This window comes from Pogona vitticeps, chromosome 3, assembly GCF_051106095.1.
Source record: "Pogona vitticeps strain Pit_001003342236 chromosome 3, PviZW2.1, whole genome shotgun sequence".
NCBI classification, from domain to species: domain Eukaryota; kingdom Metazoa; phylum Chordata; class Lepidosauria; order Squamata; family Agamidae; genus Pogona; species Pogona vitticeps.
The window spans coordinates 15,686,656-15,708,723 of NC_135785.1; the positions used below are offsets into that span (position 1 = coordinate 15,686,656).

General features: G+C 42.6%; 1 protein-coding gene across 1 annotated transcript in view; it reads left to right on the forward strand.

The window, feature by feature from the left end:
• The window catches only part of SPATA16 (spermatogenesis associated 16), a 194,442-nt gene that overhangs the window by 83,604 nt on the left and 88,770 nt on the right, over nt 1-22,068 (forward strand). The gene's annotated exons all lie outside the window — the stretch shown is intronic.

The window sequence follows — 22,068 nt, forward strand, 5'->3', positions numbered from 1 at the left end:
TTATCAGCTGATGGGTTCTGAGCTGTACATGCTGGATCAGAAAAGAGATCTTGGTGTGCTAGTGGGCAGCTCGATGAAAGTGTCAACCCAGTGTGCAGTGACAGTGAAGAAGGGCAATTCCATGCTAGGTATCATTAAAAAGGGGATTGAAAAATAAAACAGCCAACATTATAATGTCATTGTACAAAATGCTGGAAAGACAGCACCTGTACACCTTGTGTACAGTTCTGGTTGCTGCAGCTCAAAAAAGGCATAGTGGAACTGGAAAAGGTGCAGAAGACAGCAACTAAAATGATTACTGGGTTGGGGTATATCCCTTGTGAGGAAAGGCTACAGTGTATGGGGCTCTTCAGTCTAGAGAAAAGGTGCCTGAGGGGGGACATGATTGTGACGTATAAAATTATGCAGGGGATGGATAAAGTGGATAGAGGGAAGCTCTTTTTCCTCTCACGCAATACCACAGCCAGGGAACATCCACTCCAATTGAGTTTTGGGAGAGTGAGAACAGACAAAATAAAGTATTTCATTACTCAGCATGTTGTTAGTCTGTGGAACTCTTGCCACAGGATGTGGTGATGGCATCTGGCCTGGAAGGGGATTGGACAGCTTTCTGGAGGAAAAGTCCATCGCAGGTTACAAGCCATGATGGGGATGTACAATATCCAGGCTTCAAAGAAAGGTACTTCAAAATGCCAGGTGCAGGGGAGAGGTATCAGGAGACAGGTATCTCGTGTGCTCCCAGAGCCATCTGGTGGGGCCACTATGAGATACAAGAAGCTGGACTAGATGGGCCCGTGGCCTGATCCAGCAGGGCTCTTATGTCCTTATGAATATTAAGGTTAATGTGGTGACTGTAAATCAACAGCCATATCCAAACTGTCTGCCTTTGGAATTAAGAGTCAGGAGGCTAGGCTGGCCCCATCTTTACTGTCCTTCAACAAGCTGTTGAAGACCCTTTTGTTCAGGAAAGCTTTCCTCAAATGACTGGATGCCTAAGTGAAGTTTGTAATGGATTGTTGTGTCTTCCTGCTTTGAATGTCTTTCGGTGTTGTATATGTTTTTTAGTATAGCATTTGTACTGCAGTCAAAACCTGGGTTCAATCCCAGGTAGCCGGCTGAAGATTCACTCAGCCTTCCATCCTTCCAAGGTCAGCAAATTGAGTGCCCAGCCTGCGGGGTGGGGATGGGGGCAATGCATAGCTTGCATAATTAAATTGCAAACCACCCAGAGAGTGCTTTAAGTGCTATGGGTATATAAGCAGTACTCTTATATATATAAGCAAACTGTGATTTCAGTAGATCATAGTTCATTACGTTTGATGTAACAGCAAACTACAAATTGCTAACAAAAAAGGAGGCTCTTTCTTTGTTTCAACACTTGAATGGAGAGGTATAGAAATGGGAGTGCACCAGAGCTTGAAACGTTACCTGTACAAAGGAGTTCCTGATATAGTAAACTTTTGACTTTTTGAATTTTCGTTTCTCAAAGATTACAAGAATAGTTATTTCACTTTAAAAGAATATCTGGATGTTACAAGCTGTGGGGCTGTGGGACAACCCCCCCCCCCTTTCTTCCTATATATTCACCGTAACACCCACAACAGGGAGAAAATGCAGCAAGAAGCATGTGATATTCCTCCTTCATTTCCTACAGTTACAAACATTGCAAGGGGGTCCCTTGAATCACGGAGTATTCTGTGGACATCTCTATCACTGTTTCAGCCACTGTGTCATATTTAAGTGTATATTCCTATTCAGGGCCTTTGATGTTATACAGTATAGTCATAAAGTTTAGTTGTCTCAGGCATTTAATTTGGAAATCCTTTTGAAAATAATTGAAAGCAGCTGGTGATATGCCCCTGCCCAGTCTGCACAAACATTTGGAATATTTGTTGGATAGCTTAGTAGCTTTGATATCTGACTGCAAAGCCAGAGGTTGGGCGTTTGATTCCTCACTGTGCCTTCTGTGAGTACAGCTTGCCTGTGTGGCCTTGAACAAGGTGCACAATCCCAAGATGCCCCCAGAAGAGGGGAATGGTAAACCACTTCTGCGTATTCTCTACAGTGATGCCTCGCTTAACGAGTGATTCATTTAACAACGAATATGCATAGCGATGTGTTTTTTGCAATTGCAAAAGCGATCACATAACAATGTTTTAAATAGGAAAACATTGCTTTGCGATGATCAGTAAGCTGTTTCGCTTACTGATTTTCGCATAGTGATGTTTTTTCTAACAGCTGATCGGCGGTGCAAAATGGCCGCCAGGGAAAAATGGCCACCCGCAGTGTTTTCGTGCCCTTTCCTCGCTTACCGGGCAGTGAAAATGGCAGCCGTATGGAGGATTTCCGCATAGTGGTGAGTTTTTTGCCCATAGGAACACATTAAATGTATTTTAATGCATTCCTGTGGGCTTTTTTGTTCCGCATAGCGACGAATCCGTATAGCGATGATTTTTTTGGAACGGATTATTGTCGCTATGTGGGGCACCACTGTACTTAGAAAACCCTGAGAAGGGTCACTGGAAGTCATAATTGACTTGACAGCACATGGTTGTTATTAATATACTAACAGAAGAGAGGAGAAGTCCACATGGACCTCAAGAGCAAACTGAAAGATGAAGAAACTTGACCAGAAAATGAAAGCAGTTAGCATCCGTTTGTCTTTGTGCAACAGTTGGCTAGAAGGATTTCTTTCCCCACAAACGTGCACTTTAAACAACCTAATTCAATATACTGTAACTATATTTCTGTTATCTGTGTAAATGGAGTAGTCTTGGATCAATGGAACCTGCCAAAATATCACAGCTGTAATATTCTGTGAGAAAGTCAGAGCAGACGCATCTCTCCCTGTGCTTTCCCACTTAAAGAACCATTTTTATTGCAAGCTGTGTGTGCCACCTCAGAGTCTTCAGTATCAAGCCTGCCTGTCATTTGCTGAGGGTCCATCAAATTGTGTTTACAGGTCTCCCTGGAGCAGAATTAGGCAGTAGTTTGGCAAACACATGTACACTGAGATAATGGGAATGCAGGGATATTGAAAGCTACTTTGAAGGGAAGGTGAGCATATAAGAGGGAGAAATACTTAACCTGGGGCCAGCCCTCCCATTAGGCAGGGTGGAGTGCTGCCTCAGGTACATTTTGGGTGTAATGAAAAACCAACACATTTTTCTTGTTCACTTTGTTGATCTTTTTACTCCCAAGGAGGGGGGGGGGCTTATGGAGTTTTCTGCCTCATGTGCAAAATATTATTTGTTTGACTTTGTGGCATATATATTTTGACATGGGTGAGTGGGGGCACTATTTGCTGTTGTTGCCTCTGGCAACAAAACGTCTTGCACTGACTCTGGCTTAACGCTGCTCATTTTTCTGAGGTATTTTTTTTTCTTTTAGCCTCAGTTACTTGCACTTTTAAAATCTCGTTGAGTGAAAGTTTAATTACACATTTGAAGAGAGGAAAAGCTGAATGAGGGAAAGGATTAAGCACCTTGCTGTCCACCATACTCATTCACAAATAACCCCTCCCCCACATATCAGTATTGATAGGGAATACCATATTTCTATCAAAATACCTGTGGACTTCAAGAAACCCCCTTGTCAAGAGGCCAGGGATGAGAAAAACTTTGATCTTGGTAAGCAAGAATTCTCAACAAGAGAAACTTGATAACAACAGTTAAATGTTACTCTTGGAAAAGGTAGATTTTTTTTCCATAAGATTCTCTCGTCCTCTCCCCACATTCTCTGGAATACGTTACAACTTAAACTGATTACTGGGATGCACATGCTGGCCCTACCTGCTCAGTACCTCCTTCCTTGGCAGGATGAACACCAAGGTATACAAAACAGCTCTACTCACATTGGCTTGAATATGAGCAAAGCTATCAGCACAATTAGGAATCCTGATAAAATTGGGCTCTCAGTCACGCTTGGATCTCTTAAAGGCAGAACATTTGTTCTTCTTAATGTGTCTGGTTCAGCACTGATGTTGCCATTGTTTTTCCTGCCATCCATAAGACATTCCTCTTGTCTCACTTATTACAGTGACTTTCCCCCTGACCTTTTGTACCTTTCTGACACTTCCTAAAAGGGATGTTTGGGCATGAATCCCAATCAACTTCATAATCTTTCATGGCTAAGTAAGAGAACTGGGGAGGGGAATGTCTGCTCAGAGTTGAACAGGCATTGAAGTGAAGGTAAATAGAACTGCCCTGCAGACTTTGCTGCCAATTCAACATGCTGCTGTTGACGTCTAAACCCCCAGTAGCTCATTGAAAACTTTTCTTCCCATGTCTGTCTACTTGAACACAAAGATCATCACTGAAGCCCTTTCTCCAGCTGCTTTTTCAAAACAAGGTAAAGAAGGTGGCTACAAGAAAAAGAATATTTCGGTGGCACGACCCTGTTCATAGAATATTGTCCACAAACAGACTCACCTAGTGTCTACTTTATGGTCTTTTTGATGGCAAGTTTTGGGCCCTTTATTGTCTTTGATAGTTCATTGTCTATGAACTATTTTATGGCTTTTAGATCTTAGCATTCTTCTGTTTGCTTTTGTGTTTATGTGCTACAGTGTTTTTAATCCTTCCTAATGGATTCATCTCAGTTTTATAAAGTCCATCATTTCATCATTTTATCGCTCGCTCGCTCTCTCGCTCTCACTCTCTGTCTCTGTCTCATACACAAACAGACACACAAACACACACACATATTTGTATTGCATATCATCTTGAGGATTCTGGTTGCTGGACAGAATAATTAATCACTCAGTCAGTCAGCCATATCAATCAATAAAGAAGGAGGTAGAGAATGCAATGTAGCAACAATAGCACCCATTTCACCATTTCCTCCATCATCCATCTCAGAGACTTGGAGCCCCAGAGGTAAAGCCTTGCATCCTGAAGCTTTTGGCCAAACTCGCTGACCGGTACAGTTTGCTGTCGGCTTTCTAGTGAGCTACAATGGCACGCAGTGATGTGGTGGTAATTGTAAACATGGAGGTCCTTATCTTGTACACCTCCCACCCCCACCACCAAGACAATCCATAAATGCAGGCAGCTTGAGCAGTCCATTTAAACAATTGAGGAGCATATTTGTTCTAAAGTTAACAGCTCTTAAACACCATGCAACTCTCAAAGCGTCACAACAGGGATAATTTTCAACAATATATTGTTTCTGGGAAAATCCATTTCTTCCCCAGGTACTGTGAAGATTTTTGCTAAGCTCAGAAAGAGCAGGGAAGCTTGAGAGGTGGCAGATGATGTTACAGCCCCTGCTGCTCAGAAAGTCTCAAGGCTTTGACCTCCTGAGACCTAGCTCCGCTACACAGCATGCTGGTGACACCATATCACCCTGAGTACACTTGAGCTTACCAGGTTTGGGGAGCTAAGCAGGGCCAAACAGGGTTGATATTCGGATGGGAGATCACCAGGCAAATGCCAGAGATATTGAGGTCGGGCTAAGGAATTATCCTGCCTGAAACCCTGAAGTGCCAGTGACAATCAATGTTGGCAACACAAGGCTGGATGGGCTAATAATGTGAGTGGGATAATAATGTATGTGTCAGTATCTGGCAGCTTTCCTGTGTTCCTATATGTAGTGGCTTTGCCTTTTCTTAGCACCATCTTCTGGAAATGTTGTGTATTTCAAATAATTTCTTTCCAGAACTCGGGAGGTAAGGAGACCTCGGCAGTGGAGAAAAGGATGAACACTGATAACCAGTTTGATCAGCAGTAAAGGAAAGGAAAAGGAGAGTGATTGAAGTGTTTTCTTCAGATGTGGAACTCAGAGTCACTGGGAGCATAACTGGCTGAGACCTCTATTGTTCTCAGGCAAGAATCCCAAAAACGCCCCCCTGCAGATTAAACCTAAAGCAGCTACTGTTGACATTCATCAAGATCGGCCATAGCCCATAGTGGAGCCTGCATGCATTTGACACCAGTGTATGATGTGAGTCCATATCCCACAAAATACCAGTTGCTTATTTCTATCCCAGGCTCATTAGGCTTCCAACAGTACAAGTCATTATGAGCTCAGAAACAATTGACTCAGACTGAGATGGGCCAGATATTCCAACTGTTTCGCTTATTGATTCATTTTGCCCCCTCTAAGCGATACGTTGAGCAGAATCCTCTTTGTTCCTTCTGCTTGTGCCGTCGTCTACTGAGTGAGCCCAAGGAGGTGCCCAGTAATGTGTCTTTCACAAGCTTAAAAACTATCCAGCCACTCATATGATGAATTGGGGAGTGAGTAAAAGGAACAAACACAATTCTATCTGTTATCTCTGTTAGTGCACTTTATGTCCGTAGAATTTGTTCATAATACCAACGGCATGCAACAGAACACAGATGGTACTTTAGGGTCGATTCCAAGGGCAGTAAGGGCTGACTCTTTGTCTTTAATAGAAACTGCCATATGTGATCAAAACAGGCTGGAACCCATGGAATTTTTGCTGGGGGACAAGAGCTGATCTTGGTAGTCACCATAGCCACATCCTCATGGAAACTCCATTGTCACCCTCCTTGAATATACAAATTTATATTCCGCCTTTCTATATTCCTAGAAGCAATCACTAGTTAAAAACTCTGTCGTAGAACATAGGAATTCCAAATCAACAACCTGCACATTAAATCTCGCTGCTGAGTTTACAGAAGAGATCTTGGAAAAGTTACTTTTTGGATTACAATCCCCAGAACCCCCGGACAGCATGGCTACTAGCCTGGCTCTTCTCAAAGGTCAGCAGCATGACGGCAATTCTATCCCATGTTTTTACCTGGGAGTAGGCACCCAGGTAATCTCAGGGTTGAACTTATTGTCACTTACTTCCAACTGCACAGGTTCGTCTTGTGAAACACATTGACCTTTAACGAGAGATCTTCAGCTTGTGGAAATTCAACCTCCAGCATTTAATTAGAAATGCAAACAATCTTTGCAGAGAAGTGTTACCATTAAAACACAAAGAGCCTTTGTTCATTCTACTCGGCAGAGCAAAAAGGGCTTGTTGATTACCCAATTTCTCTGGTCAATGAAGTTATCACACTTGCACGCACACATACACTCACAAACGTCCAGGAGCTACCTATATTTCTCTCCATTCCCACAACCACCACTGGAGGTAAATATGTGGTTACTATTACATGGAAGGTTTCTTTTCCCAACCTCTCACCCTTAAATGTTTGGGACTGCAGTTCCCACCAACATGGGGGCAGCAGAATGAGAGCTGTCTCCATTGAGGAGCTGAGAATGGCTCGTGTAGTTCCTCATCCATTGTTTCCTCCTCGCAATCGAGGTAAGCTGTGCTGAGATATTGCAACTGATTCAACATCATCCATTTATGACTACGAGTCAAACTAGGTGAGACACCACTTCCATAATTAGAAGTGGACACCATGTTTGACCTCCAGGCCTGTAGTTGCTTCATAACTCCATGCTTGACCAACCAGACATACAACTGAAGTTCACATTTATCTCTCTAGGTGACAAGCCCTCTCTCCCAGTTTTAAATGGAGAGTAGAATTTATGCAGAATTTTTTAAAAAACAAACAAACAAATGAATTTATCAGATGTTGATGTGAGGAAAGCTTAAGTAGATGTCTTTTATCTCATAAGGAAGCTCCATTTCTAATAGTGTGCTAGCAACAATATCTAATTTGACCCTGAAAGGAGATTTTAAAGTTGGTTTCTTGTACCTCTGGTTTTCTTAACTATAGCCTGACATTTTAACCCATAGATGCCAGCCTGTAACCTCAGTCTGATCTCTTGATCTAATTTCAAAAGCCCTCTGGGAACATTCAGTTCACAATTCTGCAAGAGAAATATGTTCCCTTCTAACCACCCTGCTGGTTGGGTGTAAGAGGGAGTAAAAGTGACACTATTAATAGGATAGTAGAAGAAGACAGAGAATGTGCCTCTCTACTGCTGGATTCAGTCCCGCCTATGGTTGGCTTACGGGGTGGGATGGGAGGCTCTACAATACTCTGATGCATTGTGGCCCTCAAAACAAAAACAGCTGCCGATGATGCTTTAACCACTAGATTGCACTTTGTGCTATTAGCACCATACCACCCTCAACTCACTTGATCTTGTCTGATTTTGGAAGCTAAGTAGGGTAAGGTCAAGTTACTGCTTGTGTGGGAGATCGTTAACAAATGCTAGGCGCCTCCAGGTGTGGCGAGGAAAGAATCCTTCCTGAAAACCCTGGAGAACCCTTACCACTCAAAGGGGGCAGTCAGACAGCTTCACGTGCAAATCGCACTGGAAAGGATTCCTTTAACAGGAGTGATCTCCCTTAGAGTGGCCCTTCCATCTGCAAGGGCAGTGTACCCCAAACTTGGGCCTCCATATGTTCTTGGACTATAACTCCCAGAAGCCTTCACCATCACCTCTGCTGGCCAGGATTTCTGAGAGTTGAAGTCCAAGAACATCTGGAGGCCCAAGGTTGGGGACCACAGGATCGGTCCATCCCAGCCCCCAAAAGAAGACACTCTGCTGAAGAAGCCGTGGGGAATGTGAGTATTAGTTGTTGTGGGTTTTCGGGCTCTTGGGCCGTGTTCTGAAGGTTGTTCTTCCTAATGTTTCGCTAGTCTCTGTGGCTGGCATCTTCAGAGCACAGAGTGCTGTCCTCTGAAGATGCCAGCCACAGAGACTGGCGAAACGTTAGGAAGAACAACCTTCAGAACATGGCCAAAGAGCCCGAAAAACACACAACAACCATTAGATCCTGGCCGTGAAAGCCTTCGCGAATACATTCAACATGAGTATTGTTTGATCACAAGGAAACAACTGGGACTGCCCGTCCTAGCCATACATAAGAACCTAAGAAGAGCCCTGCTGGATCAGGCCAAGGGCCCATCCAGTCTAGCTTCCTGTATCTCGCAGTGGCCCCACCAGATGCCTCTGAGAGCCCACGAGACAACTAGAGACCTGTCTCCTGATACCTCTTCCCCTGCATCTGGCATTTTGACATCCCATGCATAATGGCTGAGGATGCTGAAAGAGGCCCAGAGAGAGAAAACAAGAAATCAGTCCTTCTCAGCGGTTGCTTCTCAGCTCACACCTATCATCCCCTGCCCCTTTTGCTGGGGATTTTCAAGACACAAGGCTGGCCTTACAAACCATGTCATCTACGGAGTCCATTTAATTTGATGCTAACAGCTGATCATATTATTGATTACCGCCACCTTAAATGTTTAGGTATTTTAGAATACATTTAGGTATTTTAGAATGTATTTTATACTGTTTGAAACTGTTATATTTTGTTTTATAATTGAGTTGTTCTATATGATTTTTCTTTTGTTACTTTTATGTTGTGAATCCCGCAGAGTGGCTGCAGGCCAGATGGGTGGTATATAAGATGAACAAACAAATAAACAAATAAGCAGATTGCACTGCTGGATTGTGCCAGAAGCAGTCGAAATTGTGATCTGTTTCTCTGTGTGATCACACCTCCTGAATAAAACAGCTTCCTATATGCTAGGTTTTAAGTCCACATCCCTATGTAGCCGGCCAAAGATTCTGGCCATACCTGTCTCCTATCTTGCCAGCTCCATCTCCCTCTGACTTAACGCTGTGAATGGTAATAAATCTATAGCTGTCTTGAACTCTCTTTGCAAGCGATCAGCTCTGACGTTTTATCATACAAAAAGAAGCCATTGAGAAGCAGCATAAGGGTGTCCCACAAGGGCCTGAGCATGCTGTTTCAGTAATGTGCATATTCCCAGGTGACTTGAACAGTGTGAGACTGGACGGGAAAGATAAATAAATCTCCTGCAGGGCACCAGGACTTTAACTACCAGACCAGGGTCTCCACCTTCTTTTCGTACAGTAGCCAGCATTAAAACAGAAAGCCATCTTGGCATAATAAGCTATAATGTTTTTATTGCAAAAGCAAAATGTCACAGTGAGAGAAATATTGTGCAAGACCAACAATAGCAGTCCAAAGAAAAGAAAAGGACTTAAAAAATGACAGTCATCATGCTGTGCAAGAAAAGCATAACCTGCCCTAAAGTAAGACATAATGGATAGACTGCAAAAGCAGCAATCTTGAAGTGACAAAGCAGCCAGGGAACATAAAGAACAGTGAGTGTTAAGGACAACATGGTGCGCCTTCTTGATCCTTTCTGTCTAACAAATCAAGTGACGTGTTGCATTTAGTGTGCATGCTTTAGAAGCAGCAAATGGTATCTTTTGTTTTTAAAAGTTACTTATTGTGGGAGGTGTAACCCTGGGTGGTTTAGCATGAGAATCACATCTGAAGCTGGAGGAAATCTTGTATTTTGTTTAAATAAGATCCAAGTAAGAGCAATATTTTCACCGGGAAAAGATGCTGGGAAGAAAACAGTTAAACTCTCCCCCGAATATGCTGCAACCTGGATAATTGTCATCTCCCATCCTCACCTGTCTGACTGTATTTGCATTCGTTTTTAAAATATGTTACAAGTCACATCTAGCTTGGCCCATATTTTTTACAAACCGTGAAGATATATGAGGTCCATAGCACAGTAGTTAAACTGCAGTCCTGCGGTCAAGCCTCTGTTTACAATCTGAGTTCAATCATGATGGATTCACTTAGCCGGCTCAAGGTTGATTTATCCTTCCAGCCTTGGTAAAATAAGTATGCAACTTATTAGAAGTACTATGTGTAAGGTTGGTGATCAACCTCAAAAGCAAGAGTAAAGTAAACAAACCTGGTGTGACATCCACCCTCATGCCCCTTTCGCTTGACCTTCAAGCCTCAGAGCACACAAAGGCAAACACTATCCTCTTTAACACTGCTGCCACCAGGTGATCCCTAAATCACCATTACCTCAGAAAGATTCAGGTCCACTCCTCAAGTTCTTTTAAATAAAACTTTGGTTTATTGATTACAGGGATTGATTCATGAATATCTTCAGTAACTAATCACATCTCAGAATTTCCCAAACTACACACTCTATTACTCTCTCTGACTTTTTTCTCTACTGCCTGCCCCTTACATTTCTCTTCCTGACTACAGACTGACTCAGGCTCCACCTCTTATAGCATCTCTCTCAGCTCCACCTCTCAGCAGCATTAATATGCATGAACCATTATTACATAACAAACATAAACAATTACATAATATAACATGAACCATAGACCTAATAAATAGAGAACACTACACCTGGCTAGGTGTCACATTCCTGGAGGTTACAACAGCAGAGTCCAATAAGCCAGTCCTATGTCAGGAACTCAGGGAATGCAGAGCCGATATCCAAATACGAAAGCCAACTCACACAACGTAGTCCAGGGTCAGAGTCCAAAGCCAAAATGCACAACATAGTCCAGGGTCAGAGTCCAAAGCCAAAACACACAACATAGTCCAGGGTCAGAGTCCAAAGCCAAGGGTCCAGGGAACAAGGTTCAAGGTTGTCAGGAGCGTGGGTGCAAGCCAGAGGTTTGACTTGTTGCTTCCACAGATTTTCAGCCATCTGAGAGCTGTTTATATAGTAAAAACAGCCCTTGAACTGCTGGAAGTCTTTTCATCCTGTCAGAACTCGGGGCTAGTTGATCAGATGTTTCTATGGGCAGCCTTCAAGTGATCCTCTGAGTTTTTTGTCATAAGTCTTCCCCGAAGCCTGGCCCTCAGCGTGTCTACTGGGGGAGGAGAATCTGGAGGCGATTCAGGTGTTTGTATCTCTGATTGCTCAGCATTCTCATCAGCTACAGTTAACCCTTCAGGTTCCGGATCTTCGGCTGCACTCATGAGACTAGGCCATATTTTTGATGGAGATTGGTTTTTTTTCTGTTGAGGAGGGAGGTCAATTCCTGGCCAAAGCCAATGGACAGAAAAGTAGAAGAGTCATATGGAATTTTTGTCCAAATATTCGCTTCCAAGAGGAAAACAGCAGTATTCTCGAAGGCTTTCACAGCCGGGAGCCAATGGTTGTTGTAGGTTTTTTGGGCTGTTTGGCTGTGTTCTGAAGGTTGTTCTTCCTGACATTTCACCAGTCTCTGTGGCCAGCATCTTCAGAGGACAGGAGTTAGAACTCTGTCTGTGCTCTGGTGCAGTTTTGTGGGATAGTTGAGTATTTATAGCTATAGAATCAGCTTTTGTCCTGTTCAGGAGATTGGGTGATTGGAAAGTTTGAAACTCAACAAAACTTGGCTTCCAGCTCTGAAAAATATGGCGTGCAAAAGGTCAACGACCTCCACCCAGCCACAAGGACCGGGGATCACTACACACAAAAGACCAGCTAATGACACCCATCAATCACAGTAATGGATAATCTCTCCTCCTTATCACAACAATACACCCACAACAAGATACACTCATCACCCATCCCCTGAATAGGACAAAAGCCTATCTCACAGCCATAAATACTCCACTCCCAAGCAAACTAAACCAGAGCACAGAGTGCTGTCCTCTGAAGATGCCAGCCACAGAGACTGGCGAAACGTTAGGAAGAACTACCTTCAGAACACAGCCTAAGAGCCTGAAAAACTCATAACAACCATTAGATCCCGCCGTGAAAGCCTTCGTGAATACAATTTTTATATTACTTTTCCATATTTTTTCCCAGTCATCAATATTGTGCCCTATATTTTGCGCCCATTTCCATGGTCAATTCTTAATGTAAATGGAATATTTTTGTAAGAGGAGCTTTCTGTGAATGAGCCTTACACCTGAAGTCTAACAGCTTGTTTCACACAAATGTTTATTATATCAGAGAGAAACAGGACTTTGTCCTATGGATACAGTGCTAGTACTGCCATCTCTGCTTTGTTGCATGCCCTTATCATATTTTCTTACACTGTTAGGAAATAAATTACGCTAACAGAGATAATGGGCACATGGTTGTTTGTTCATTTTGTTTGTTAGATGGCTAAACCAGTGAACTGATTGCACAGGAGAGATATCTTCGTCGTCGTCTCCTTGATTCTCACTATGTTTCAGAAAAGTTATTTCATGCACCAAATGTTATACTTTTTCTTTCTTTCTTTTTGAGGTGTGACAGATCTATTTTATCTGACCTGACTTGCCCTGAGAAACATTACTTATGTTAACTACAGTTCCCAGAATCCTCCTCACAACCATGGTGGATGGGGCATTCTGGGACATGTCTTTTTCCAGACTCTGGACCTGGCTACATGTAACAGATTTTTAGTGTAGGCAAATAAGCAGGGAATCTTCTGAGAAAATAGCAACCTAATTCTAAAAGTACACAAACATCAGTGTTAGATGTCCACAATAAAGGCAAGGGAGTGCAGACCTTGGCTGTTGTGCCTTGCATTTTCAACTATGTAACATAGGGTTTTACTCCACCCAGTGGTCAGACAGAGCAGAAGAAATCCACATGTGAAATCTGGGCTTTCCCACTAAGGTGATGCTCCAGCTTAAAGGCCTTTGCAGTGCACAGGGGCCCTGTTTTTTAAATACATCTTCTTCCTTGGAGGTGTTTTATGGAACCAAAGCCATCTTCAGTTCTTGTCCCTGCCAGGCTGTCAAGTGTGTGTCTTCTTAAGATTTCATGAGTGGATGCTTGGAAGTCCATTTTTGATTCTAGGTGCCAGGCCATGGACTGAGGACACTTGAGGTAGAAATCTATTTAGACATAAGCAGCTTTGGAACTGGCCAGCACCTTTATGGGAGACCATTTAAGAGCACTTGAATGCTCTGACAGAACTGCAGTTCATGACTTAGACTTTTGAGCCCACTTACCTTTCTGTGTTGCTTCTTACAAATTGTCTGAGGGCCTCACTAATACCAAATATTAATATAATGGGTCTAAGTCCAATGTTACAAAAGTGGAATTTGACGTGTGGCATAGATGTTTCCCTTAGACTTGCCCCCCCTGAAACCACTGTACTGTACTTCCCCAAATCCACACCAAATCAACCCCAAGGATCTGCAGAACAATCTGGAATAAATCTGTGGACCCATGGCAGTCCAAGGGCCAGACTGCCTGTCAGTGGTGTCTGTTGGATTAGCAGAGAGAGACTATTGACTCTCACCCATGATTAATTAATGTTGAGAAAGGCAATCTCCCAGCAAATGGCACCTGCAATGCCTAGCTGGAAGGAAGGCCCATTCAAGGCCAAGCATTTGGGGCCTGGCTGACTGTGAACAGCCATGCACCACCCATGTTGGCCAACATGCCTCTCCAAAGCAGTGTGGGCCATACTGGTGAGAGTTACCATTTCTTATCACTTACACTCCACCACCTTAATGAGTTGCCACTCTCTATCTAATGGGAAGGTTATCAGGTCAGAAATTCTGATGCTTGAGCACATTCCTAAGAGGCCCATAGTCCTTATAGACCTCTAGGAAGAAGCCTGATTGAATTTAGTCAGACACCAAACATTTATCCCTAAAAGGATTAAATTCCAGTAAAAGGATTAATTCCAGTTATCATTTCCAAAGATATCAAAATTCATTTGGATGTCAAGGTAAAAGTTCCTTCACCATTGCAATAATTCCAGGCAGTACCAGCTTCATGCAAGCTTTATTCCTCTATATTGCTTCTGTGTTCCATAAGGATAAAATCACTTCAACGTTGTTGAAAACATGGAACATTTTGAGAAGTTATAAGCACATTTCAGTATCACAGAAATTAGTCTTACAGCTGTGAAGAAACTATAGGTGCAAATAGTTAAAAATATAATTCAGAATTATCTTGATAGGCTCCAGCACTTGTCTGAAACAACAAAATGAAATTTACCAGGGAGAAGTGCAAAGTTCTATATCAAGGAAAAAGAAAACAAATGCACAGTTATAAGATGGAGAATATTTGGCTCAGTAATACTATGAGTAAGAAAGAACTTGGAATTGTTATAGATCACAAGCTGAACATGAGTCAACAGTGCAATGTGGCTGCAAAAAAAAAAGGCAAATGCTATATTAGGATGCATTAAGAAAAGTATAGTCTCCAAATCCCATGAGGCACTTGTTGTTGTTTAGTCGTTTAGTCGTGGACCCCGTGGATCAGAGCACGCCAGGCCCTCCTGTCTTCCACTGCCTCCCGGAGTTGGGTCAAATTCATGTTGGTTGCTTCAATGACATTGTCCAACCATCTCGTCCTCTGTCGTCCCCTTCTCCTCTTGCCTTCACACTTTCCTAAAATCAGGGTCTTTTCTAGGGAGTCATCTCCTCTCATGAGATGGCCAAAATATTGGAGCTTCAGCTTCAGGATCTGTCCTTCCAGTGAGCACTCAGAGTTGATTTTCTTTAGAATGGATAGGTTTGTTCTCCTTGCAGTCCAGGGGATTCTCAAGAGCCTCCTCCAGCACCACAATTCAAAGGCATCAATTCTTTGGCGGTCAGCTTTCTTTATGGTCCAGCTCTCACTTCCATACATCACTACAGGAAAAACCATAGCTTTGACTATGTGGACTTTTGTTGGCAAGGCAATGTCTCTGCTTTTTAAGATGGTGTCGAGGTTTATCATCGCTTTCCTCCCAAGAAGCAGGCGTCTTTTAATTTCGTGGCTGCTGTCACCATCTGCAGTAATCATGGAGCCCAAGAAAGTAAAATCTGTCACGGAGGCACTAGTTCCTTTTTATTTGGCACTAGTTAGGCCTTATCTTGAGTACAATATCAAGTTACGGACACTACACTTTAAGAAGGAGGCAGATACACTGGAACAAGTTCAGAGGAGAGCAACAATTAAGATCAGGGAAGCAGAAATCAACCCCTTAAACCTTAGAGCAGTATGGCCATGGAAGCAAATGCTTCAGGAGGTGGTGAGTGCTCCAACCCTGGAGGCATTCAAGAGAAAATTATCCAGCCATCTGTTAGATATACTTTGATTTGGATTCCTGTATTGAGCAGAGAGTTGGACTCAGTGGCCCCTTCTAACTCCATTATTCTATGATTTTATGAAGACTAAACCTAAGTTGCAGGCAAATACCTAAATCAGATTTCAATCCAAATCGCAGGAGCATAAAAGGTACAATAAAACAATAACAACAAAAGGTCTAAAAATCCAGGAACCCGCAACCTCAAAAGGCAGAGAATGCATTTCTTAAATTATCATTGGTAAAAGTAAAAATATATGAATGTTAAAAATAATATTTCTTAAACTTTAAGCATATTACTGGACACGCACATAAAATAATTAACGATGTTCTCTATCCAGTCAAGCCAGTCATGTGCCGGTATGTATCTGTGGAGAAAAACCCATGACGTCTTTGCTGCTCTTTCCTGTTGCTTCGTGTCTGCCTGCTATTTGTGTTGTTGGCATCCAGTGTATATGGCATGTGTGTGTCTCTTGCCTCCCCATATTTATATTTGTCTCAGTTGTTTCTATTTCTCTTGCACCTGCTGTAATAGCAGATTGGTTCCATAGTATTTTACTTGGTTGAGCAAAGTGCAAGGAGCGCAAAGTGCTTGGAACAAGGAATACGTCTCAAGTCTGGGGCTTCACAGCCACAGGAAGACCTTCAGTGACATCCCAGAGTGCAGTACAGTGGACCCTCTACTTAAGGAATTAATCTGTATTGGAACGGTGGCTGCAAGTCAAAAAGTCTGTAGGTCGAATCTCCATTGACCTACAATGCATTGAAAACCGATTAATCCCATAACCGGCGGTTTTTATTCTATTTTTGTTCATTTTGGTTTTTTTCTGGTCTGCAGGTCGATTCTCTGGCTGCAAGTCGAATCTAAATTTTGCAGCCAGAGAAGTCTGTAACTCGAAAAGTCTGTAAGTCGAGCCGTCTGTAAGTCGAGGGTCCACTGTAAGTGAGAGAAATGGTGGTAGACAGAGGCCACCTGAGCACGGACATACCAAAGCCAACTACAGTTGACACACTCATTACATTCTTTTGTCTGTTCTCACGATATGGCCAGCCAGACATGGCGTCAATGTTCATTTTGTTATTTTTACTTCCAAAAATATCGACTTTTTGCAACAAAGCGGCGCTTATTCCCAAGGAAATATGTTCAGGGTAGCAGAAGGAAACTTAATTTTATTCCTGTAGCCTTGATGATACTGTGATTTGAATGAGTTTAAAATGCAAAACTGTACATACTCAAGAGTATTTCCCCTCCCCCTTCTTTTGTAATCAGGGTTGGCAAACAGAGGTATTTTTCCCTACATTTTTTTAAAAAAAATCAAATGCAGCAGGAATGTAAATGTGATTGCAAAGCACTGAATGGAAAAATGTTGGCAGGGATGGAAAGACAAGAAGAACGTCAGCTGTGTCCTGCAAAACTGGAGTGATAGGTATGGGATGTGGTTGAACCCACTGAATCCAGAGTCAGATATTAAAAAGCTGCAACACTATATGCAATCTCAGGAACACCTTCCTCTGCGATTCTCCAGCATTAAACTAAAAGCATTTGTTTCTTTTTCTGGAAGAAATCATGGATGGACTTAAGTGGTTTGCCTTGCAGATCATCTCTGACTAAAGATCCTATATAGCAAAGGCAAGTTCCCTTGACAAACAAGACCCGCCAACAAATGTCATGTGTGATCTCAGGCAAATCATTGAAGAGTCAATTCAGGAAGCATTTCAATAGTCCCTCTTGGCTCCACTAAATTGTCCCTTTTGTGACTTGTAAGCAAATCTCTCTGGTTTGAAACCCCACAGAGGGTTTCAAACCAATGTTGTAAGAAATACAAGGCTACTGAGTTGCATGCCCTCCACGCCTTCTGCCTTCTTTGCCCAGCTCTTTTACACCTACATAGACACCCACATACCTGCCATTATATTTATATAATATTACTAGCGTTACTAGGTCATCAACACTCCTTTCCTGAGGATTTCATGGCCAAAACCTGATCCCGGGGAGCAAGCTATTGATATCATAGGAACTAGGCTTTGTTGCTCCCCAAGCACTTTTGTGCTGCTGAAATGTACTGAAAATTCATGCTATTGACATTCAGCAACAAACTGGGGAAATGGTCTTTTAAAAAGAATATAACTTTTAATGACTTTTTCACTTTTCGGTCAAATTTCAGCAGCTTGTGGTATGTTTCACAAGATGAAAATGACTCCTAAGCTCACCAGATGCCTAATTTAGCTCTTGCCCTAAGTTGTCAGCATTCAGATATTGCCTAACTGAGGGCACATTGCAGGGTCAGATTCAACAGTTTGCAGTAACCTGAGATCAGCATATTGTAGCTCCCAATCTTTGTTGCAAGAGCACAGCCATTTTCATGTTGTGTAGACCTCCAGAAAACATCTGCATCAGAATAAGCAAGTTCTCAGTTTATAAAACTGGCCTGTGAAATGATATGCTGGCAATGGAATGGTGAGAAACTGTTGATTTCATTATCACAGGGGCAATAAAGCTGCTCCAGATGAACCGTCCCCCAGCTTAGGTTCAGAACCTTGAATAGCTCCTTTAAAATAAGACAAAAACATGGAGCAGATCCACCTGCACCCCTCCAATGAAATCAGAGTAACCATTTTCTACTGCTCGGCTTCATCAGTGTTCCTCAGATGTTGGTCTTTGGTCTACACGAGAACTGTGAAATGTCCCTCAGCATTATAGCTACTATCAACGAATTCAAGAGATGCCTGCATCTGTGCAAGGATATTGATCTTTTTCTGGGTTTACCATGGAATATCTTTGCAATATTCTTCCTCCACTATACCCAGACAACTCTGAACCATTTGTGATTTAAACCCTCCGTTTCCTTTATTTTCATTTCGACATATCTCATTAGGAACATAATGCAGCTTGAGAAAACATGTTCTAAAATGGTATTACTGCTAGCTTGGGATTAGGCTTTTATAACACATGTAACTGGGGAGAAGATTCCAAATTCAATTTACAGTAATGTCAAGGAGCAATAAATATTTCGGTGGCGGTAGAGGGGGGTTGACGGCCGACGACGTACTGATAGGAAGGCATCAACAAATAAACTTTTTGTGCTAGTAATTAGGCACACAAGATTATTATATGTTTAATTGACTAAAGTGACAATTTGGAATTACATCTAGTTGCATTTAATTGGATTTGGAACCTCAAGAGGGAAGAAAACTGAGAGGGGTATTGGAGGAGCAGCCATAAAAAGCAAACTGATTTTCTGAAGTCTGTTAAAGCCTGCATTAATATCCATTGCACAATAGTTTTTAATATCCTCCCAGTCTAATAAGAGCAATGTGGCAGTTGTTGCAAACATTCGGGGTGCTAAAGCATTTTCAATTAGTAGCAAAATGTGCCATCTTCCTTGCAGCCCCCCTTCCTCCACCACCCCATAATGACAAGGGTAATTTAATCAAAGGTGAACTATGTCTGGCTTTTCCACCAAGTCAGATATTCTTCTCTAACACCAGCATCACACTAGATCAAGCATTCCCCCACTGTCTGCAACGGTATATAACGTGTGAGAGTCCGTAAATAGTTTAAAGCGAGCCATTCAAGAATAAAACATTTTTTAGTGGCGATTAAATATTTGTACACAATAAAAAGAGAAAAGAACATCAATGCTTAGGGTCGCTTCTTGCCCACCCCCTTACACAAAGACAGTTCTGGCACATAATAAACTCTCTTCCTGGAATCTCCCAGTACATGCTCCTCTTTCAATGACTAATCGATATGAATATATGTTAATACAAATAGATGCATCTATACAGAACTGTACCGTGGGCAAGGTAACCAGGGTTTTGACTGACATTGCCAAATAGATACGTATTTACTGTTGGAAGGGTATGGCCCTATCCATTGATATCTACTGTAAGCCTGCCTGTCCTCATATACTGCTTCAAGCTGCTCCTTCCCAGGCGGAAAGAAACACCAGCAAGCTGACCCAGTGTGCAACCAATATGGCCATTATGTGCCCAGACCCAGGGCTTTGCCTGCATTCCGATGTCCTTTCTCTATGTGTATCAGTGTCATGTCACCCAAGTGTAACCAAATAGGGCAGCAAATGGCTATTTCCAGTTCTGCACATACAAATAAGCCTTAGTCTAGCTACTGGGTGGAGACATAGCTCAGTGGTAGCGCATATTTCTTGCATGCAATCAGTTTCAAATTCATTTGCTGGAGTCTGTAGGTCAGGCTGAGAGAGAATCCTGAGTGAAATCCTGAAGAACCACAGCCATGAGCTGTGATTGTTATCAGTGGAGTACTAGATAGACCAAAGGCCAGACTCAAAAGGAGGCAGCTTTTCTATCTATGGCCAAACCTACAGCAAGTGTGAACTATAAAACTGTGAACTGACTTGGCACAGCAACTCTGAAGATGCTTCACTCAGCACTTTGATTGGTGATTTGAAGACATTGGGGTGTGTGGCTGTATCCCTGGTGGCCACGCCTTGATCATCATCCAGATTACTGTAGGATATGGGGAGAGGATCTGGCTACTTGTTTTTGCTGAAAAGTTCCTTTGGCAAGAAAGCATGGAATTGTTCTGTCGTGAACCTATTCCTGCTCCATTCCAGTACAGAGTGGGAGGAATTGGCTGAAAAAGGAAGAACTGTGGGGCAAGACACGGATGAACAGTATATGGATCCAGGCCCTAACACCAAACTTCAGCCTGTTAACCAGGAGCCTCATGAGCTAAAGTCACATGAACAGGGGCCTAGATAAAGCATCTTCTGAGTCAGATTATTCTTAATACTCATCTCTCTTTAGACCAGAACCTCCAGACATCTCAAGAACTGACTGACCTGCTAGGTTCCAAAGGAGAGGGCTGTCACTCTAGAGGTTTCTGATCTTCAGGAAGCAACCAGAAACTAGGTAGAATAGGCTACACATTGCACCCATTTGTGTGCTTGGAGTAATTCATGATGCTACAACTCCAGCCAAACGTGACGCACCTGAGAAGCATCCTTGGTGTCGATTGTATGCTATGGGCTTTGTCATCAAGGCAGGATGTGATCTCCCTCCTCAACCAGGTTCTTATACTGTAGCTTCACTCTGTAGTCTTTTCCCTCTGAATTGTCAGCTGAGGGCTAGGAAAAAACACCTCAGTGGGTCATATTTGCTCAGATGCCACCAATTACTATCCAAATTACTGTACTTCTTTGGACAGTTACTTCCAAAATGCCCTAAGGCAGTATCTTTTCTGAACTCCCTTCCAAGTACCTCTGGTCCTAGACTTCATGAGTTGCCCATACTTTGGACACAGGAGCTCTCCCCCCCAAAAAAGGAGGTGAAAGGCACACTCTGTGGTCCTTGGCATGCACAGCTTCCATCCTGGAAAAACAAAAAGTAGCATGAAGATCACAAATGTAACGGCATCAATGTTCCAAAGTTCTGTGCTCACAAGGCAAAGCTGTGGAGTGCTGTGGTTAGATGGACTTCAAGGCCTGCAACAAAATGTCAAGGGATACCTTACCACCTTGAATGAGTTCAGATCTCCAGGGCTGGATGAACTGCATCCGAGAGTACTGAAGGAACTGGCTGAAGAACTCTCAGAACTGCTATCCATTATTTTCTTGAAATCATGGGAAACAGGTGAAGTGTCAGAGGATTGGTGGAGAGCCAATGTTGTCCCTATCTTCAAAAAGGGCAAAAAAAAGAGGAACCTGGGAACTACAGGCCAGTCAGACTGACATCAGTCTCAGGCAAAATTCTGGAACAGATCGTAAAGCAGTCTTTGTGCAAGCACCTAGAAAATAATGCAGTACTAACTAGAAGCCAACACGATATGTCAAGAACAAATCCTGCCAAACTAATTTGATCTCGTTTTTTGATTAGGTAACCTCCCTGATAGACAGAGGAAATGCTGTAGATGTAGTAGATCTTTACTTCAGCAAAGCTTTTGATAAAGTGCCTCATTATCTCCTGATTAGCAAGCTAACTAGGTGTGGGCTGGATAGATCAAGTGTCAGGTGGATACACTATTGGCTACAAAATCATACTCAAAGGGTGATGATTAATGGGTCCTTCTCTAATTGGGAGGAGGTAACTAGTGGGGTACCCCAAGGCTCAGTCCTAGGCCCAGTGCTCTTCAATGTTTATTTTTATTAATTACTTGGATGGGGAAGTGCAGGGAATGCTTCTCAAATTTGCAGATGATACAAAATTAGGCAGAATAGCTAATACCCTAGAAGACAGAAACTAAATTCAAAATGACTTTGGTAGGATGGACCACTGGGCCGAAAGCAACAGAATGAAATTCAACAGGGATAAGTGCGAAATACTGCACCTCAGAAAAAGAAA